Genomic DNA, 16461 nt, shown 5'->3' on the forward strand with positions numbered 1-16461 from the left:
AAAGGAGGCCTTAATATCCCTTAGTTTCCATTAGGACCCCGCTGCCACGGGAGGGTAGGACAAAAGATGTCATGCAAGTTCTTTTCCATAAGCACGTATGACTATATTCGGAATACATGCCTACATTACATTGATGAATTGGAGCTAGTTCTGTGTCACCCTATGTTATGACTGTTACATGATGAACCGCATCTGGCATAATTATCCATCACTGATACAATGCCTACAAGCTTTCCTATACTGGTTCTAGCTTATTTACTTTCCCGTTGCTACTGTTACAAACACTACAAAACACCAAAAATATTACTTTTTCTTCCGTTACTTTTGTTACCGTTACCACTACTATCATATTACTTTGCTACCAAATACTTTGCTGCCGATATTAAGTTATCCAGGTGTGGTTGAATTGACAACTCAACTGCTAATACTTGAGAATATTCTTTGGCTCCCCTTGTGTCGAATCAATAAATTTGGGTTGGATACTCTACCTTCGAAAACTATTGCGATCCCCTATACTTGTGGATTATCAAGACTATTTTCTGGCGCTGTTGCCGGGGAGCATAGCTCTTTTCTTTGAGTCACTTGGGATTTATATCTGCTGGTCACTATGAAGAACTTGAAAGACGCTAAGACAACAATTTATCCCTCAACTACGAGGGGAGGTAAGGAACTGCCATCTAGCTCTGCACTTGATTCACCATCTGTTTTGAGTAAGCTTGCGACACCTAAGCCTGCTTCTGCTATTCGTTCTGATATATCGCATGTTATTGATGATGCCACTTCTGCTATGCATGATACTTATGATGAAACTACTTCTATGCTTGATACTACTGTGCCCCTTAGTGAATTTCTTGATGAACAAATTGCTAGGGCTAGAGAGAAAGAAATTATTGAAACTGATTATATTGATGAAAGTGATGATGAAGATATGCCTGTTATTCCTGAGGGTTATGTTTTTGATATGGAATCTTCTGCAGCTATTTTAGCTTGCAAAGATAGATATGAGCTCAAGAGGTTATTAGCTAAATGGAATAAGCAATCTCTTAAAGGTAGAATGAAACCTGACCCTGCTTTTGGCACTTCACCTATTTGTGTTGCCGATAAGGATTATGAATTCTCTGTTGAACCTGATATAATTACTGTGGTTGAATCTAATCCTTTTCATGGCTATGAATCTGAAACTGTTGTGGCCCATCTTACTAAATTAAATGATATAGCCACCCTATTCACTAATGATGAGAGATCTCGCTACTTTTATATCCTTACAATATTTCCGTTCTCATTAAAGGGTGATGCTAAGATATGGTTTAATTCTCTTGATCCGGTTGTGTGCGTAGTCCCCAGGATATGATTTATTACTTCTCTGCTAAATATTTCCTGCTCATAAGAAACAAGCTGCTTTGAGGGAAATATACAACTTTGTGCAAATTGAAGAAGAGAGTCTCCCACAAGCTTGGGGGAGGCTTTTCAAGTTACTTAATGCTTTGCCTGATCATCCTCTTAAGGAAAATGAAATACTTGATATCTCTTATAATGGACTAACCGATGCTTCCAGAGATTACCTGGATAGTTGTGCTGGTTCTGTTTTCAGGGAAAGAACACCGGATGAAGCTGAAATTCTATTGAATAATATGTTGACAAATGAAAATAACTGGACACTTCCTGAGCCAGCTCCTGCTCCAATTACTGAGCCTATTCCTAAACCAACTCCGAAGAAGAGATGTGTTCTATTTCTCAGTCCTGAAGATATGCAAGAGGCAAAGAAATCTATGAAAGAAAAAGGTATTAAAGCTAAAGATGTTAAGAATTTACCTCCTATAGAAGAAATACATGGTCTAAATTTACCGCCTATTGAAGAAACATGTGATCTTAATCCATTACCTATTGAAGAACCTCATGGTCTTGATAACCCGACACAGGTAGTAAAGGTAAATTCTCTCTATAGATATGATAGAGCTGAAATCCCTCCTGCTAAAATTGCTAGCCTATGCTTGGATGAGTTTGATAACTTTATGGTTAAGCAAGAAGATTTCAATGCTTATTTTTGTAGATAATTAAAACAAAATGCTTATATGATTAAACACTTGGGTGAATATATGGCTAATGTTAGAGGTGAACTTAAACTCGTTACTAAACATGCTTCTATGGTTACCACTCAAGTAGAACAAGTACTTAAAGCTCAAAATGATTTTCTCAATGAAATGAATAGTAAGAAAAATGATTATGCTGTTAGAGTGGCTACTAGAACTGGTAGAATGACTTAGGAACCTTTGTATCCTGAAGGCCACCCTAAGAGAATTGAGCAAGATTCTCAGATAAATAATATTGATGTACCTAGTTCTTCTAAAAGTAAGAAAAAGAAAAATGATAGGACTTTGCAAACTTCTAGTGAACCTATTGCTGAACCACCTGATAATCCAAATGATATCTCTATGTCAGATGCTGAAACACAATCTGGTAATGAACATGAACCTAGTGAAAATGTTAATGATGATGTTGATGATGATGCTCAACCTAGTAATGATAATGATGTAGAAATTGAACCTGCTGTTGATCTTGATAACCCACAATCAAAGAATCAACGTTATGATAAGAGAGACTTTGTTGCTAGGAAACATGGTAAAGAAAGGGAACCATGGGTTCAGAAACCCATGCCTTTTCCTCCCAAACCATCCAAGAAAAAGGATGATGAGGATTTTGAGCGCTTTGCTGAAATGATTTGACCTATCTTTTTGCGTATGCGATTAACTGATATGCTCAAAATGAATCCTTACGCTAAATATATGAAAGACATTGTCACTAATAAAAGAAAGACACCGAAAGCTGAAATTTCCACCATGCTTGCTAATTATACTTTTAAGGGTGGAATACCAAAGAAACTTGGAGATCCAGGAGTACGTACTATACCATGCTCCATTCAAATAAACTATGTTAAAACTGTTTTATGTGATCTTGGAGCCGGTGTTAGTGTTATGCCCCTCTCTTTATATCGTAGACTTGACTTGAATAAGTTGACAACTATTGAAATATCTTTGCAAATGGCTGATAAATCAACTGCTATACCTGTCGGTATTTGTGAGGATGTGCCTGTTGTCGTTGCAAACGTCACTATTTTAACAGAATTTGTTATTCTTGATATTCCCGAGGACTATAGTATGTCTATTATTCTTGGAAGACCTTTTTTGAATACTGTAGGTGCTGTTATTGATTGCAACAAAGGAAATGTCACTTTTCATGTTAATGGTAATGAGCATACGGTACACTTTCCGAGGAAACAACCTCAAGTTCACAGTATCAACTCTATTGGAAAAATTCCATCGATTATATTTGGAGGTTTTGAATTTCCTCTTCCTACTGTCAAGAAAAAATATGATATTCTTATTATTGGGGATGTGCATATCCCCGTTGAGGTAACATAGTGTTATTCGAAATTTCTCCGGTTCCATGTTATTCAGAATGAGTTTGTTAACAAGACTTGATCAACCTTGTTAGTGGATTCCTTTTGATGAGCATGAGATGGATGAAACTAGAAGGCACAACCTTCTGTACCCTTTTTCTACTTTCTGTTATTTAGTTGAAATAAAGTAAAAAATAGTATTTTTCTGTCTGTTTTCTGATTTATCCGTGCAATATAAAAATACCCTAAAAATAAAAGTTCTCCAAATGCCCTGAAAATGTAATATGATTTTTTCTACTCCCTCTGTCCCAAAATATAAGAGTGTTTTTTACACTAGTGTAGTGTAAAAACCACTCTTATATTATGGGACGGAGGGAGTAGAATATTTGAGGATTTATGGAACTGAGAACACATTAGGGGGTCAACCACCTGGCCATGAGAGTGGAGGGCACGCCCCCTGCCTGGTGGGCCCATGGTGGCCCCCTCCACTTATTCCTGCACCCATAAAGTTCTTCTTCCTCCCACAAACACAAATATCTAGCTCAAGCATGAGTTCTAGCTCACTTTATTGTGATTTTCAATCTCCTTGCTCAAAGCACCTCTCACAAAACTGCTTGGGGAGATTGTTCCTTGGTATGTGACTCCTCCATTGGTCCAATTAGTTTTTGCTCTAGTGCTTTATTCATTGCAAATTTGTGCTGCATAAGTGACCATGTTCTTGAGCTTGCATGTCAAATTTATATGGTTCTAAGTAGTTCTAATGCATGATATATCCTCTAGGCACTTGTAGGAGTAGTTGCTATCAATTTTGTTGAGCTTGGCTCACTTTTGTTTGAAGTTACTAAAAATTTCAGAATTTTTTAGAAAATGATGAAGAGACTTTTGAGGGGCTCATCGAGCCGAAGCTCGAAGGAGAAGAAAAATGAAGAAGCACAGAGGCCCAAATTTAATTTGCCTCGTACCACGGAGGTCCGGCCGTGTGAATGGCCTTCCGATGATTTCTTGAAAGCAACCGGGATTTATGATGATTTCTATTCATTGGCTGGGAATTCTGGCCTCACCGACTTCCTCCGTGACCAACGTCATCAGTATCTCTTACTCACTAATACTTTTGTGCAAAACTTCTACTATTATCCTAAGGAATCACCTCCTTCAGTAGAGTTTCATTTATATGATGTTGTTAAGAAGATGCCATTAGCTGAATTTTTGCAAGGTTTGCAAAATACCCTTTGAGGGTACCTTAGATGAACCACACCGTAAAGATGTGGAAGAATTTATTGACACCATCACTGTGGGAGAAACCAGGAAGGTTTCCGATGCAAGAATCACTAGCATACATTTTCCTGTTTTACGCTACTTGGCCATATTTGCTAGTCGTTGCTTGATTGGTCGCGGAAACTGTGGAAACCTTAGTGTTCCTGATATTATCATTTTTTTCAATGGATTATTCCGCGATAACACTGTTAGTATGGGCGGAATTATTGCTAAACGGTTAAGTCTGAACCGTACTAAGGGCCCCATCTTTGGAGGAATTTATGCAACCCGCTTAGCTGATTTTCTTGAGGTGGACGTTCGTGAGGATGATATGGAGTTGCCTCCTACTTATTTAGATTATAATTCTATGGTCTATCACCAGTTTGTCGAGAGGAATGAATCACCTCTGTAGCGACCCGACCTCAAACGGTCAAGTCTCTGTGCTTCAGTGTCATCCCTGGATCGGTAATGCTGACACACACAGTACTCGAAAGATTTATAACAGAGTAGCAATCACACACTTATTACATCGAATGTCTCAAAAGAGAACTTATTACAATAAATATGGCTTAAGGCCATCGAACATGATAACAACGGAAGGCTTGGAGGATAAAGTGAGTCCATCAACTCCAACGGCATAGCTAAGCTGCACGACAACGACCTAACGAACCTTACTCCTCGTCTGAAAAGTCTGCAACATAATACGTTGCAGCCCGAAAACGGGTCAGCACATGGAATATGCTGGCAATATAACACAGTAGAGCAAGAACAGAATAATGCTATCACTACATGCATATTTGGCTGGTGGAAAGCTCTATGGTTATAGTTTTTGCGAAAAGCCAATTTCTCCCTACAACAAAGGAATAGATTTTAATTTAACTATCATGGTGGTTGAAACAACATTGAGAAGGTTCCTCCAACTCAATCCCAATTTAAGTGATTAACAACCCAACAAGATTAATTAAAAGTGATGAGATACTTAAGATACTCCAAGTACTAGATACTCAAAATTGTCCATAACCGGGGACACGGCTAACCATGATTAGATTGTACACTCTGCAGAGGTTTGCGCACTTTTCCCCACAAGACTCGATCGCCTCCGTTGGATTTCTCGCACTACATGGTGTTTGAGAAATGGATGACCGAGACACAGTCTTTCAGAAACATGAACTCTCTACTCCGGACAGACCATACCAAACCTACATCCCACTACCTGCTGATCTGCCTCTTCAAGAGCTTCACGTAACTTACTCAACTATGCTAGATCCCATAATAGCTTGTAGCTGCACACGGAAGTTTCTAGCATGAATCATCTCAGTTCCCTTTATGCCTGGGTGGCGGTCCATAGGAAAATCACACGGAACCCCGGGATCTCCAAAAATACAGGCAACACTGGGTACCCCAGGTGCCTCAATCCACCCAGATGTTTGTTTAAGTTGCCACCTTAAGTTGAACCATTAAATAACACTCACATCTGTCATGGACTTCACTCAAACCCAAACCACGTCTATGAGCATAGCATAGCAATATAAGCGATGCGTAAAAGTAACTCCCAAGGGTTTGAATATAACATGGCAATATGTTCTACCTCAATAACTACTTCCCAACCCACATGTTAATGACATCCTAATCATGCAATGTTTGAGGATTGGAACTAATGCATAAAAAACTGGGTATGGAAAGAGTATGATCAATGTGTTACTTGCCTTGCTGACGATCCGCGAATCCTAGAGACTCGTAGTAACACGCTTCGCACTCTGGGAATTCTATTGCAAGCAAACAACAGCATACATAAGCAACAAGCAAAGATGCACAGGCAAAACTCAAATAAGAGAGGTTGACCACAAAGTTCAACTTAAGAACTCCGGTTAGCAAAAAGAATCAAATCAAACAGAGCAACGAAACTCAAACGGCGAGAGAAACAAGATCCGTTTACTAATCTGAACTAAGGTCAAATTTTACAGTATCAAAATCTTGTTTAAGTTGATTAAGCAGAAAGAGGGTCTCGAGACGAAGATCTAGGCGCTTGAATCGCCTGATTCGGACTAACGAGCGAAAAGATAAACATAAACGAAAATCGGATCAGAAATCGCGATCGAGAATAATCGCGGAAATATCCGATAAAAGAAACTGACGAACAGACTAATGAATGAGCGTTCATTAGCTGTAACTAATGGGCGAAAATCGTTCGTTAAAACAAACGTACGGATGAACATCCGCTAATTAGAAGAACCGGGAAAAACCGGCGAACGATCTAAAAAAAACGAACTAGGGTTTCTAAAAAAAACCGAACAGTTTTAAAAAACCCGGCGGCGACGGATTGGCGCGGTACCTCGGCGAGGTGGCTCCGGCGAGGCGGGGTTGGGGCGGCGGCTTGCGGGCGGCGGGGCTCGGCGGCGGCGGCGGCTGCAGCGGCGAGGCGTGGGCGGCGGGAGGCGGCGGCACGGCTCGGGCTTGGGGCCGGCTGCGGCGGCGGCGGTGGTTGGTGGTGGTGGCGGCTCGGGCGGCGGGGTATATAAAGAGGGGGGGGGGCTTGGAGGAGGGGCCAAGGCGGCGGCGAGGAGGAGTCCTGGCCGGACTCCTCGTCCGAGTCGGCGGCGGCGCGCGCGCGCAAGTAAGGCGGTGGCACGGGGCTGGTTGGGCCGGCAGCCCGGCTGAGTTTCGGCCCAGTCGGCTGGAAGTTTTTTTAAAACAATTTCGCCGACAGAAAATAAATCCTAGGAACTAAAATAAAATCTAAAAATGCCAAAATAAATTTTCACCGTCTAAATAAAATATTTAGAACGAGATGAACATTTTCTTGGCCCTAAAATGCAATTTTGAAAACGTGCAATTTTTCTAATTGCAAATAAAATCCAAATAAAATCAAATAAATGATTTTAATATTTTTCCTCCAATATTTCAATTATTTTGGAGAAGTCATATTATCTCCTCTCATATATTTTAAAATGAAATATTTTTCGAAGAGAAAAATAATTAAAATAAAAAAAATCCTCTTTTCATTATTTGATAAAAATCAAGTATGAAAACCGGGAAATCCCCAACTCTCTCCGAGGGTCCTTGAGTTGCTTAGGATTTTGAGGATTTCGAAGCAAAATGCAATAAAATATGATATGCATGAATGACCTATGTATAACATTCCAAATTGAAAATTTGGGATGTTACAAAGCTACCCCCCTTAAGATGAATCTCGCCCTCGAGATTCGGGTTGGCTAGAAAATAGGTGTGGGTGGTCTTTACGAAGATCATCCTCTCGTTCCCAGGTGGCTTCATCCTCGGTATGGTGGCTCCACTGAACTTTGTAAAACTTGATAACCTTGCTACGGGTGACTCGGCTGGCAAACTCAAGAATCTTAACTGGCTTCTCCTCATAAGTCAAATCACTGTCCAACTGAATCGCCTCCAAAGGTACTGTATCTCTTAACGGTATATCGGCCATCTCAGCATGGCACTTCTTCAGCTGTGAAACATGGAACACATCATGAACTCCTGACAATCCCTCAGGTAATTCCAACTTGTAGGCAACTTCTCCCATCTGTTCCAAAATACGATACGGTCCTACGAATCCCGGGGCTAACTTTCCCTTAACTCCAAATCGATTCACTCCTCGCAAGGGTGATACTCGTAGATATGCTCTATCTCCAATTTCATAGGTTACCTCCTTGCGTTTCGAGTCTGCATAACTCTTCTGCCTGGACTGACCTATCTTCACTACAAAAAAAAGACACATCCGTGACATTTTGGGCCGAACGAATTTTTTTTTCTGTCATACATATGACACTTCTATGACGATAATTGTGACAAAACCCGGTATCATCATATATGTGGTGGGCTCCTACTTCTATGACAAAAAATCATGACAGAAAATGGGCTTTTCGTCCTGGGCGGGACGGAGACGCAGCTGCATGACATTCTTTGGGCCGTCCATGACGGAAAAAACCATGGTAGAAGCGAGGGGGAGGAAAATTTCGGGGAGTTCCCGGTTGCGGTGGGAGGTCGGGGGCCGAGCGATGCACGTTTCTCTCGTACACGTACGCGCGTGTGTGCGAGGCGTTGGTCTCTAACTGAACCCGAGCGATTGCACTGCAGGCTACGCGTTACTGAACCCGAGCGGTCGATCGATGGCTGTTAACTGAACCCGATCGAGCGATTCCTTCGCTACTGCTGCTCACTGAAGCCGATCGATGCTGCCTCTGGATGAACAGTGAGTGTTGCGGGGGGGGGGGGGGGGGGGGTTGGATGAATAGTTCCCGGTGGGGGTGGATGAACAAGACCCCGTGGTGTTGCCTCTGGATGAACAGGACCCCGATCGATCGAGCCGGTTGGGGCTGGATGAACAGGACCCCGTGGAGGGCTGGATGAACAGGACCACCCCGTGGAGGGCTGGATGAACAGTAGACGGTGGAGGGGTGCCCGTGGAGGGGTGGTTGAACAGGACCCCGTGGTGTGGAGGGCTGGATGAACAGTAGACGGTGGAGGGGTGGTTGAACAGTAGCCGATGGAGTAGCGCGCGATGGAGGCTGGATGAACAGGAGCCCGTGGAGGCCGGAGGAGGTTGACGGTGGATGAACAGTAGCTCGTGGATGCTGGAGGGGGTCGACGGTGGAGATGAACAGTATCCCGTGGAGTCCCTTTTGCGGTACGCCACACCCCTCCCGATGAACAGGACCCCCGTTTCGACCGTAGCGCTCCAACACAAGTCCGTTTCCTCCATTTTGCGGTACGCCACACCCCTCCCGATCAACAGGACCCTCGTTTCGACCGTAGGAAGTCCGTTTCCTCTGTTTTGCGGTATGCCAGACCCCTCCCGATCAACAGGACCCCGTTCCAAACGTCAGAGGTCCGTTTCCTCCGTTGTGCTATACGCGAGGCCTCGTTTCCATCGCCTGTTCCGTCCAAGCCCTCCCGATGAACACGACCACACATTCCGTTCCGACCCAGCCGGTTGGCTCCCACACGTTCCGTTCCTCCCGATGAACACGACGCATTCCGTTGCCTCCCCATGAACACGACGCATTCCGTTGCCTCCCCATGAACACGACGATGACGCTGTTTCTCCGTTCCGACCCAGCCATGTCAACGAGCCCTCGCCGTACGTATGCGCGAGTAGGCGTTCGAGACCCCGCCCATATGTAGACATACGTGGCCATATTTTCTTTCTTGCACCCTGGCCGCCTCTACTATGACACGTGCGCGCCTCTACATCCACCAGTATATATGTACGTACACGTTCGCGACCAGAATGACAACACTATGTACGCTTCGACCAGGTGGGTCCCGACTGTCAGGCACTTCCTCGCGTGTGAAGATGTAGCTGGTGGGTCCCAACAGTCAGGGGCAAACGTTTTTTTCGCGAAATACGGTGGCCCGTCCGGTGGGTCCCCGCTGTCAGGTGGAGGAATAATTATTTTGCACGTAATAAGGAGGCACTTCCTTGCTGCGGCCGTGGACCCAGCTGTCAGTCTCTCCACATACAGTCCATGTCCGATGGAAGCCGTTCCTTGACCATGTTGACCACGTCGCGCCGAGAGCACCAGGGCGGTGGACGACGGCGAGGCCTGGGAAGGGGACGACGCGGAGCCGGGGAAGACACGGCAGTGGATGCCCACACGTAGAGGAGTACAAGGGCACTGGTTCGCTGCGGTGTGAGGCTGCCGTCGCCGCAGAGTAACAGGGGGTGTGGGTGAGTAGAGGGATGGCCTGGCCAGCGATGGGAGTATTAGGGGGCGGTGAGGCCTCCGCCACATCGCAGCCGGCCATGGGAGGCAGGAGCACGAGGCACGACCGGCGCTGGTTTGGGCGGCTGGAGCAAGAAGACGAGAGGTTGAAGAAGCACTACGGCCGTTGGATGGACATCGTACGGTCACTGGAGCTAGAATCGTGCATATTGAGTAAGTTGACAAAGCCCTCCGTCCCCGTCAACTTAGTTGGCCCACAAGTTAGCCTGACACTATACTGGGTCCCAGCTAGCAGGGGAGTATTCATTTTTTTGTGCATAATAAGGAGGCACTTCCTTGCGTGCGAAGATATAGCTGGTGGGTCCGAGCTGTCAGCGGCGGTAACGTTTTTTTCACAAAATACAGAGGCCCTTTCGGTGGGTCCCTGATGTCAGGTGGAGGAATCATTATTTTGCGCGTAATAAGGAGGCATTTCCTTGCGTGCGGCCGTGGACCGAGCTGTCGGCCTCTCCACCTAAAGTCCACTTCAGATGCATGTCGGTCGTTGACCATGGTGACCAGGCGGTGCTTAGAGCACCGGGGTGGTGGACGACGGCGAGGCCTAGGAAGGAACGACACGGAGGCAGGGAAGACTCGGCAGTTGTTTCCCATGCGGAGGGGAGTACGACTGTACGAGGGTTTACTGGTTCGTCTGCCGTCGCCAGAGAATAATAGCAGGTGTGGGTGAGTAGAGGGATGGCTAGGCCAGCGATGGGAGTATAGTGGGGCAATGAGGCCTGCGCGGCAACAGAGCCGGCCGCGGGGAGGAGGGAGCAGGCAGTCCCGCTGGCGCTTGTTTGAGCGGCTGGAGCAAGAAGAGCAGAGATTGAAGAAGCACGACGGCCGTTGGATGGCCATCCAACAATCACTGCTTGTGCGTCAACCTTTTTTTTAGGAAAGCCTCAAATCCATGGGAAACATCATACAACCCATCTGCCATTATTTCTAATAATTTACAGCCCATTTGCTAATTATTAAGGTTTTTTTGGAGCCCATATTCTTTTTGTTAGCATTACAGCCCATATTGTGGCCACGCTTAAAAAATTATGCGAAAATTTGCATATTTTGGTGCGGTCCGAACTGTGTTTAATCCCGAAATTTCGACTCACATTCAAACTGATTTTAAAAATAAATGTATATCAATATAAAATCCAACAAATTCTCCACGCATAAAAATTAATGTAATTTCAAATCTCGAAATGAAAAAAAGATATTTGAAACTAATTGCCTGTTTGATGTGTTTTAAAAATGTACAACCCATTTCTCATTACTGATGGGCCATTTTCTCGGCCAGCCGAATGAAAGCTTTCCTCGTCTTGAAAGATTTGCAGCACAACAGGCCTGACAAAGCGACTTACTTGGCAAATCACAAAAAAACTGGGCTGTGCCCGTGGACCCAGCTGTCAGCCTCTCCACGTACAGTACTCTTCTGATGGAAGTCGTTCCTTGACCACGTTGACCACGCCGTGCTGAGAGCACCATGGCGGTGGACGATGGCGAGGCCTAGGAAGGGGACGACGCGGCAGTGGAAGCCCGCGCGGAGAGGACTATGAGGGTTCACTGGTTCGGCTGCGGTGTGAGGCTGCCGTCGCCGCAGGGCCTGGCCAGCGGTGGGAATAGTAGGGGCCGGTGAGGCCTCTGCGGCAGCCCAACCGGCCATGGGAGGCAGGAGCATGCGGCACGACCAGCACTGCTTTGGGCGGCTGGAGCAAGAAGACCAGAGGTTGAAGAAGCACTACGGCCGTTAGATGGACATCGTACGGTCACTAGAGCTAGAATCGTTCATATTGACTAAGTTGACAAAGCCCTTCGTCCCCGTCAACTTAGTAGGCCCACAAGTCAGCCTCCCAACAAGGTGGGTCCCAGCTAGCCGGGGGAGTATTCATTTTTTTGTGCGTAATAAGGAGGCACTTCCGGTGGGTCTGAGCTGACAGCGGGGGGAACATTTTTTTCGCGAAATACGGTGGCCCGTCCGGTGGGTCCCAGCAGTCAGGGGGAAACGATTTTTTTTTGCAAAATACTGGTGGCCCGTCCGGTGGGTCCCTGCTGTCAGGTGGAGGAATAATTATTTTCCGTGTAATAAGGAGGCACTTCCTTGTGGCTGTCGTGGACCCAACTGTCAGCCTCTCCACGTACAGTACTCTTCCGATGGAAGTAGGTCGTTGACCGCATTGACCACGCCGCGCCGAGAGCACCACGGCGGTGGACAACGGCAAGGCCTAGGAAGGGGACGACACGGAGCCGTGCAAGACGCGGCAGTGGATGCCCACGCGGAGAGTAGTACGAGCTTTCACTGGTTCGGCTGCGGTGTGAGGCTGCCGTCGCCGCAGAATTACAGGGGGTGTGGGTGAGTGGAGGGATGGCCTGCCCAGTGGTGGGAGTAGTATGGGGGCGGTGAGGCCTCCGCGGTAGCACAGCCGGCCACGGGAGGCAGGAGCAGGCGGCACGACCGGCGCTGCTTTGGGCGGCTGGAGCAAGAAGACTAGAGGTTGAAGAAGCACTATGGCCGTTGGATGGACATCATACGGTCACTGGAGTATTGACTAAGTTGACAAAGCTCTTCGTCCCTGCCAACTTAGTAGGCCCACAAGTCAGCCCAACAATATGGTGGGTCCCAGCTAGCAGGGGGTATTCATTTTTTTGGGCATAATAAGGAGGCACTTCCTTGCGTGCGAAGATATAGCTGGTGGGCCCGACTTGTCAGCGGGGGGAACGTTTTTTTCGCGAAATACAGAGGCCCTTCCTGTGGGTCCTAGCTGTCAGGTGGAGGAATCATTATTTTGCGCGTAATAAGGAGGCATTTCCTTGCATGCTGCCATGGACCCAGCTGTCAGCCTCTTCATGTACAGTCCACTTCCGATGGATGTCGTTCATTGACCACGTTGACTAGGCCGCGCCGAGAGCACCAGGGCGGTGGACGACGGCGAGGCCTAGGAAGGGAACGACACGGAGCCGGGGAATACTCGGCAGTTGTTTCCCACACGGAGGAGTACGAGGGTTTACTGGTTCGTCTGCCGTCGCCGGAGAATAACAACATGTGTGGGTGAGTAGAGAGATGGCTAGGCCAGCGATGGGAGTACGGTGGGGCCGTGAGGCCTGTGCAGCAGCATAGCCGGCCGCGGTAGGAGGGAGCAGGCAGTCCCGCCGGCGCTTGTTTGAGCGGCTTGAGCATGAAGAGCAGAGATTGAAGAAGCATGACAGCCGTTGGATGGACATCCAACAGTCACTGCTCTCGTGTGTTAAGTTGACAGGGCGTTGCGTGTGCGTCAACCTTTTTTTATGAAAGCATACGCGTCAACCTGTAGTAGGCGCACAAGTCAGCCTCAAATCTGTGGAAAACAGCATACAACCCATCTGCCATTATTTCTAATAATGTACAGCCCATTTGCTAATTCTTAAGATTTTTTTGGAGCCCATCTTCTTTTTGTTAGCATCACACCCCATATTGTGGCCACGGTTAAAAAGTATACGGAATTTTGCATATTTCGGTGCGGTCAACTATTTTTAATCCAGAAATATCGATACACATTCAAACTATTTTGAAAAATAATTTATATAAATATAAAATCCAAATAATTGTCTACACATAAAAATCAATGGAATTTAAGATCTTGTAATGAAAAAAAATTGAAACTAATTCCCGGTTTGATGTGTTTTAAAAATGTACAGCGCATTTCTGGGCAAACCGAATGAAACTCTCCTCGTCTTGAAAGATTTGCAGCCCCGCAGGGCCGATAAAGCAAGTAGGCCTTGTTTGGGTATTTCTTAAAAAAAAATAGAACTGGGCTAGCCATTTTCAGCAAGAAAAAAACACAACTGGGCTCATGATGTGGTAAACATAAATAAAACCCTGGCTAGACGGGCCATAGCCCCCGCACAGCCCCGTTGTTACCCTGATCCGTCGCTAAAACTAGTATAAATAACAACTGCTTGTTCCTCAAAAAAAAACTGCGTGACTTGCTGGGTCCCTGGTGTCAGCCGCTCGTAGTGTAATTCTCTCGTTTATTGACTACATTGACAATGGCGTGAGCCCCAGATGTCCAGCCTTTCCTATGAAAATTTACAGCCCATTTGATGTGCTAGTTCGAAATAAGTTTGTGGGTGCTGGTGGGGGCTAATCACTTGGCTTCTGTAATGCACAGTGAGCTCAAGCAGCCGGCGAGAGTGATGTTATTTCCCTTGGTTTGGATTTGTTACAATATTTCACTCTAAATTAAACGAATGGCAAGCCATTTGCCTTGTTTCAAAGAAAATATGACAGTCACAGCCGAGTTGAAAAGGGCAGGAACATCTAACTCCAGCTTACAAACTGTACAAAAGCACGAGGGTTAATTGTTCATCAGGTTTACAAAAAAAACCAGATTGAAAAGGGCAACAACATCTAACTCCAGCACTGTTTTCGGCAGTCATAGTCAAATGGATCGGTCAGGTCCATAGAATGAACATCCTGGGTTGTAAAATTTACTGGATTATGACCACAATATGTTGTAAATAGAAGCCTGGCACGTTCAGAAGCTCTTTTGCCCACCTGAAACTCCTTTTTTTGCTCTTCGACATACCTATCCGTCAAAACCATGCTGCTGATAAACTTAAGCCTGATGGACAATAGTAACCTCGCATTCAGCAGGAAGAATGTGACAAATCTTGTGTTTGCACGGTTGGCTACATATTGTTCTAGCGTTATTGTCTTCAATCGAATCTCATGAGAAGTGAGAAAATCCCGATGCTTACGAATCCACCGATTGGTTATAACTTTCTTACCCCGTCCTATTGCCTAAATAGACATGAAGATTGAAAACAGTTAAGGTCTAACAGAAGAGTGTCGAAAGAGCAATAGCTGAACGGTTGATTCTAGTACACTATATGTGGGCTTCCAATGTGCGTGAAATTATCACCTTTATATACAACTTCTCCAGACATGGAAAGCATTGCAGCAAGCCAATAATCTTGTTCAGATCAAAGCGAATTCGAGCTCGGTACCCGGGGATCTTGACAGAATCCAACACCATTGATAGGCCATCTATGGAGAAACTCTTCATTGAGCATAGAACATAATATTAGTACAAAATGTGTACTCCAAGATGATATATAAATTATGCGCAGAAATTTAAAATGCAGCTTATGGTTACAAGTGTAGATGATAATATAAAGTACCTGAAGAACTGTGGAGCCAAACACCATATTGAAATGAGCACAGAGATCATGTATTACACCCAAGGTCTCCAGTTTAGGCGCAGAGAGGACGGTTATTTGCAACGGTGAATAACTAGAATCAAGGATCAACCTTTGAAGTGAAGGGGCATCTTGGATGATGAGCTGCCTTCCGTCAAAAGAAATTCCAATTCTTACAAGGTTAGGCGACTTTATTTGAAGACAACCGATTCTAACTGTGAAAACAAGCACCAAGCACTCCAGCGCAGGGCAACTGGAGTGGATGATGCTGTGCAATGAGGCCTCCGATATACGAACCCGCACAAGTGAAAGTTTCTTGAGAAATGGGAGTTGAAGGTTTAGTACGAGATTGTTTGGTAGGTAGCACTGCGCAAAGGTGGCGGTGTGGAGAGAGGACAAAAACTCCGAGATGGACATCGGTGCTGAGGGCACAAGTTCGAACATTCGGTATGTGGTATGTCATTTCCAGGGGAATAGTAGAACTCAAGGAGCTGTAGTTCTGTGAATTCAGGGGATTCCAGCCAGGCGTCCACCATGCAGGGCATGGTATGCTTGCTCAGGTAGCATGACGGGATGCAGAGGCTTTGAACGAAGCCCTGGTGGGAGGAGATGATGGCTCTGGGGATTTCAAAATCATTGAAGAGAGATAGCTGACGATAGTCGAGATTAAGGGGAACGGCGCGCCATAGAGGGCGCCACCGAATTGAGAGGACTTGGGTGCGGCAGCAATCCTTGGTGGGGAGAAGCGAGATGATCTCCCCAAGGATGGCGTCCGGGAGATCGCTGATGCGGTCCACCCGAGATTCTACGGGTTCCTGGGATCGGGTGGGGGCGGGGTCGCCGCTTCTCCCCGTGCTGCTGGGTGCGGGATCTACAACAGGCGTCGCCGCTGGCGGGAGCCTCATCTTCTTGGCGCTGGGG

Source organism: Triticum urartu, chromosome 7 (assembly GCF_003073215.2).
Source record: "Triticum urartu cultivar G1812 chromosome 7, Tu2.1, whole genome shotgun sequence".
In the NCBI taxonomy this organism is placed as follows: Eukaryota; Viridiplantae; Streptophyta; class Magnoliopsida; order Poales; family Poaceae; genus Triticum; species Triticum urartu.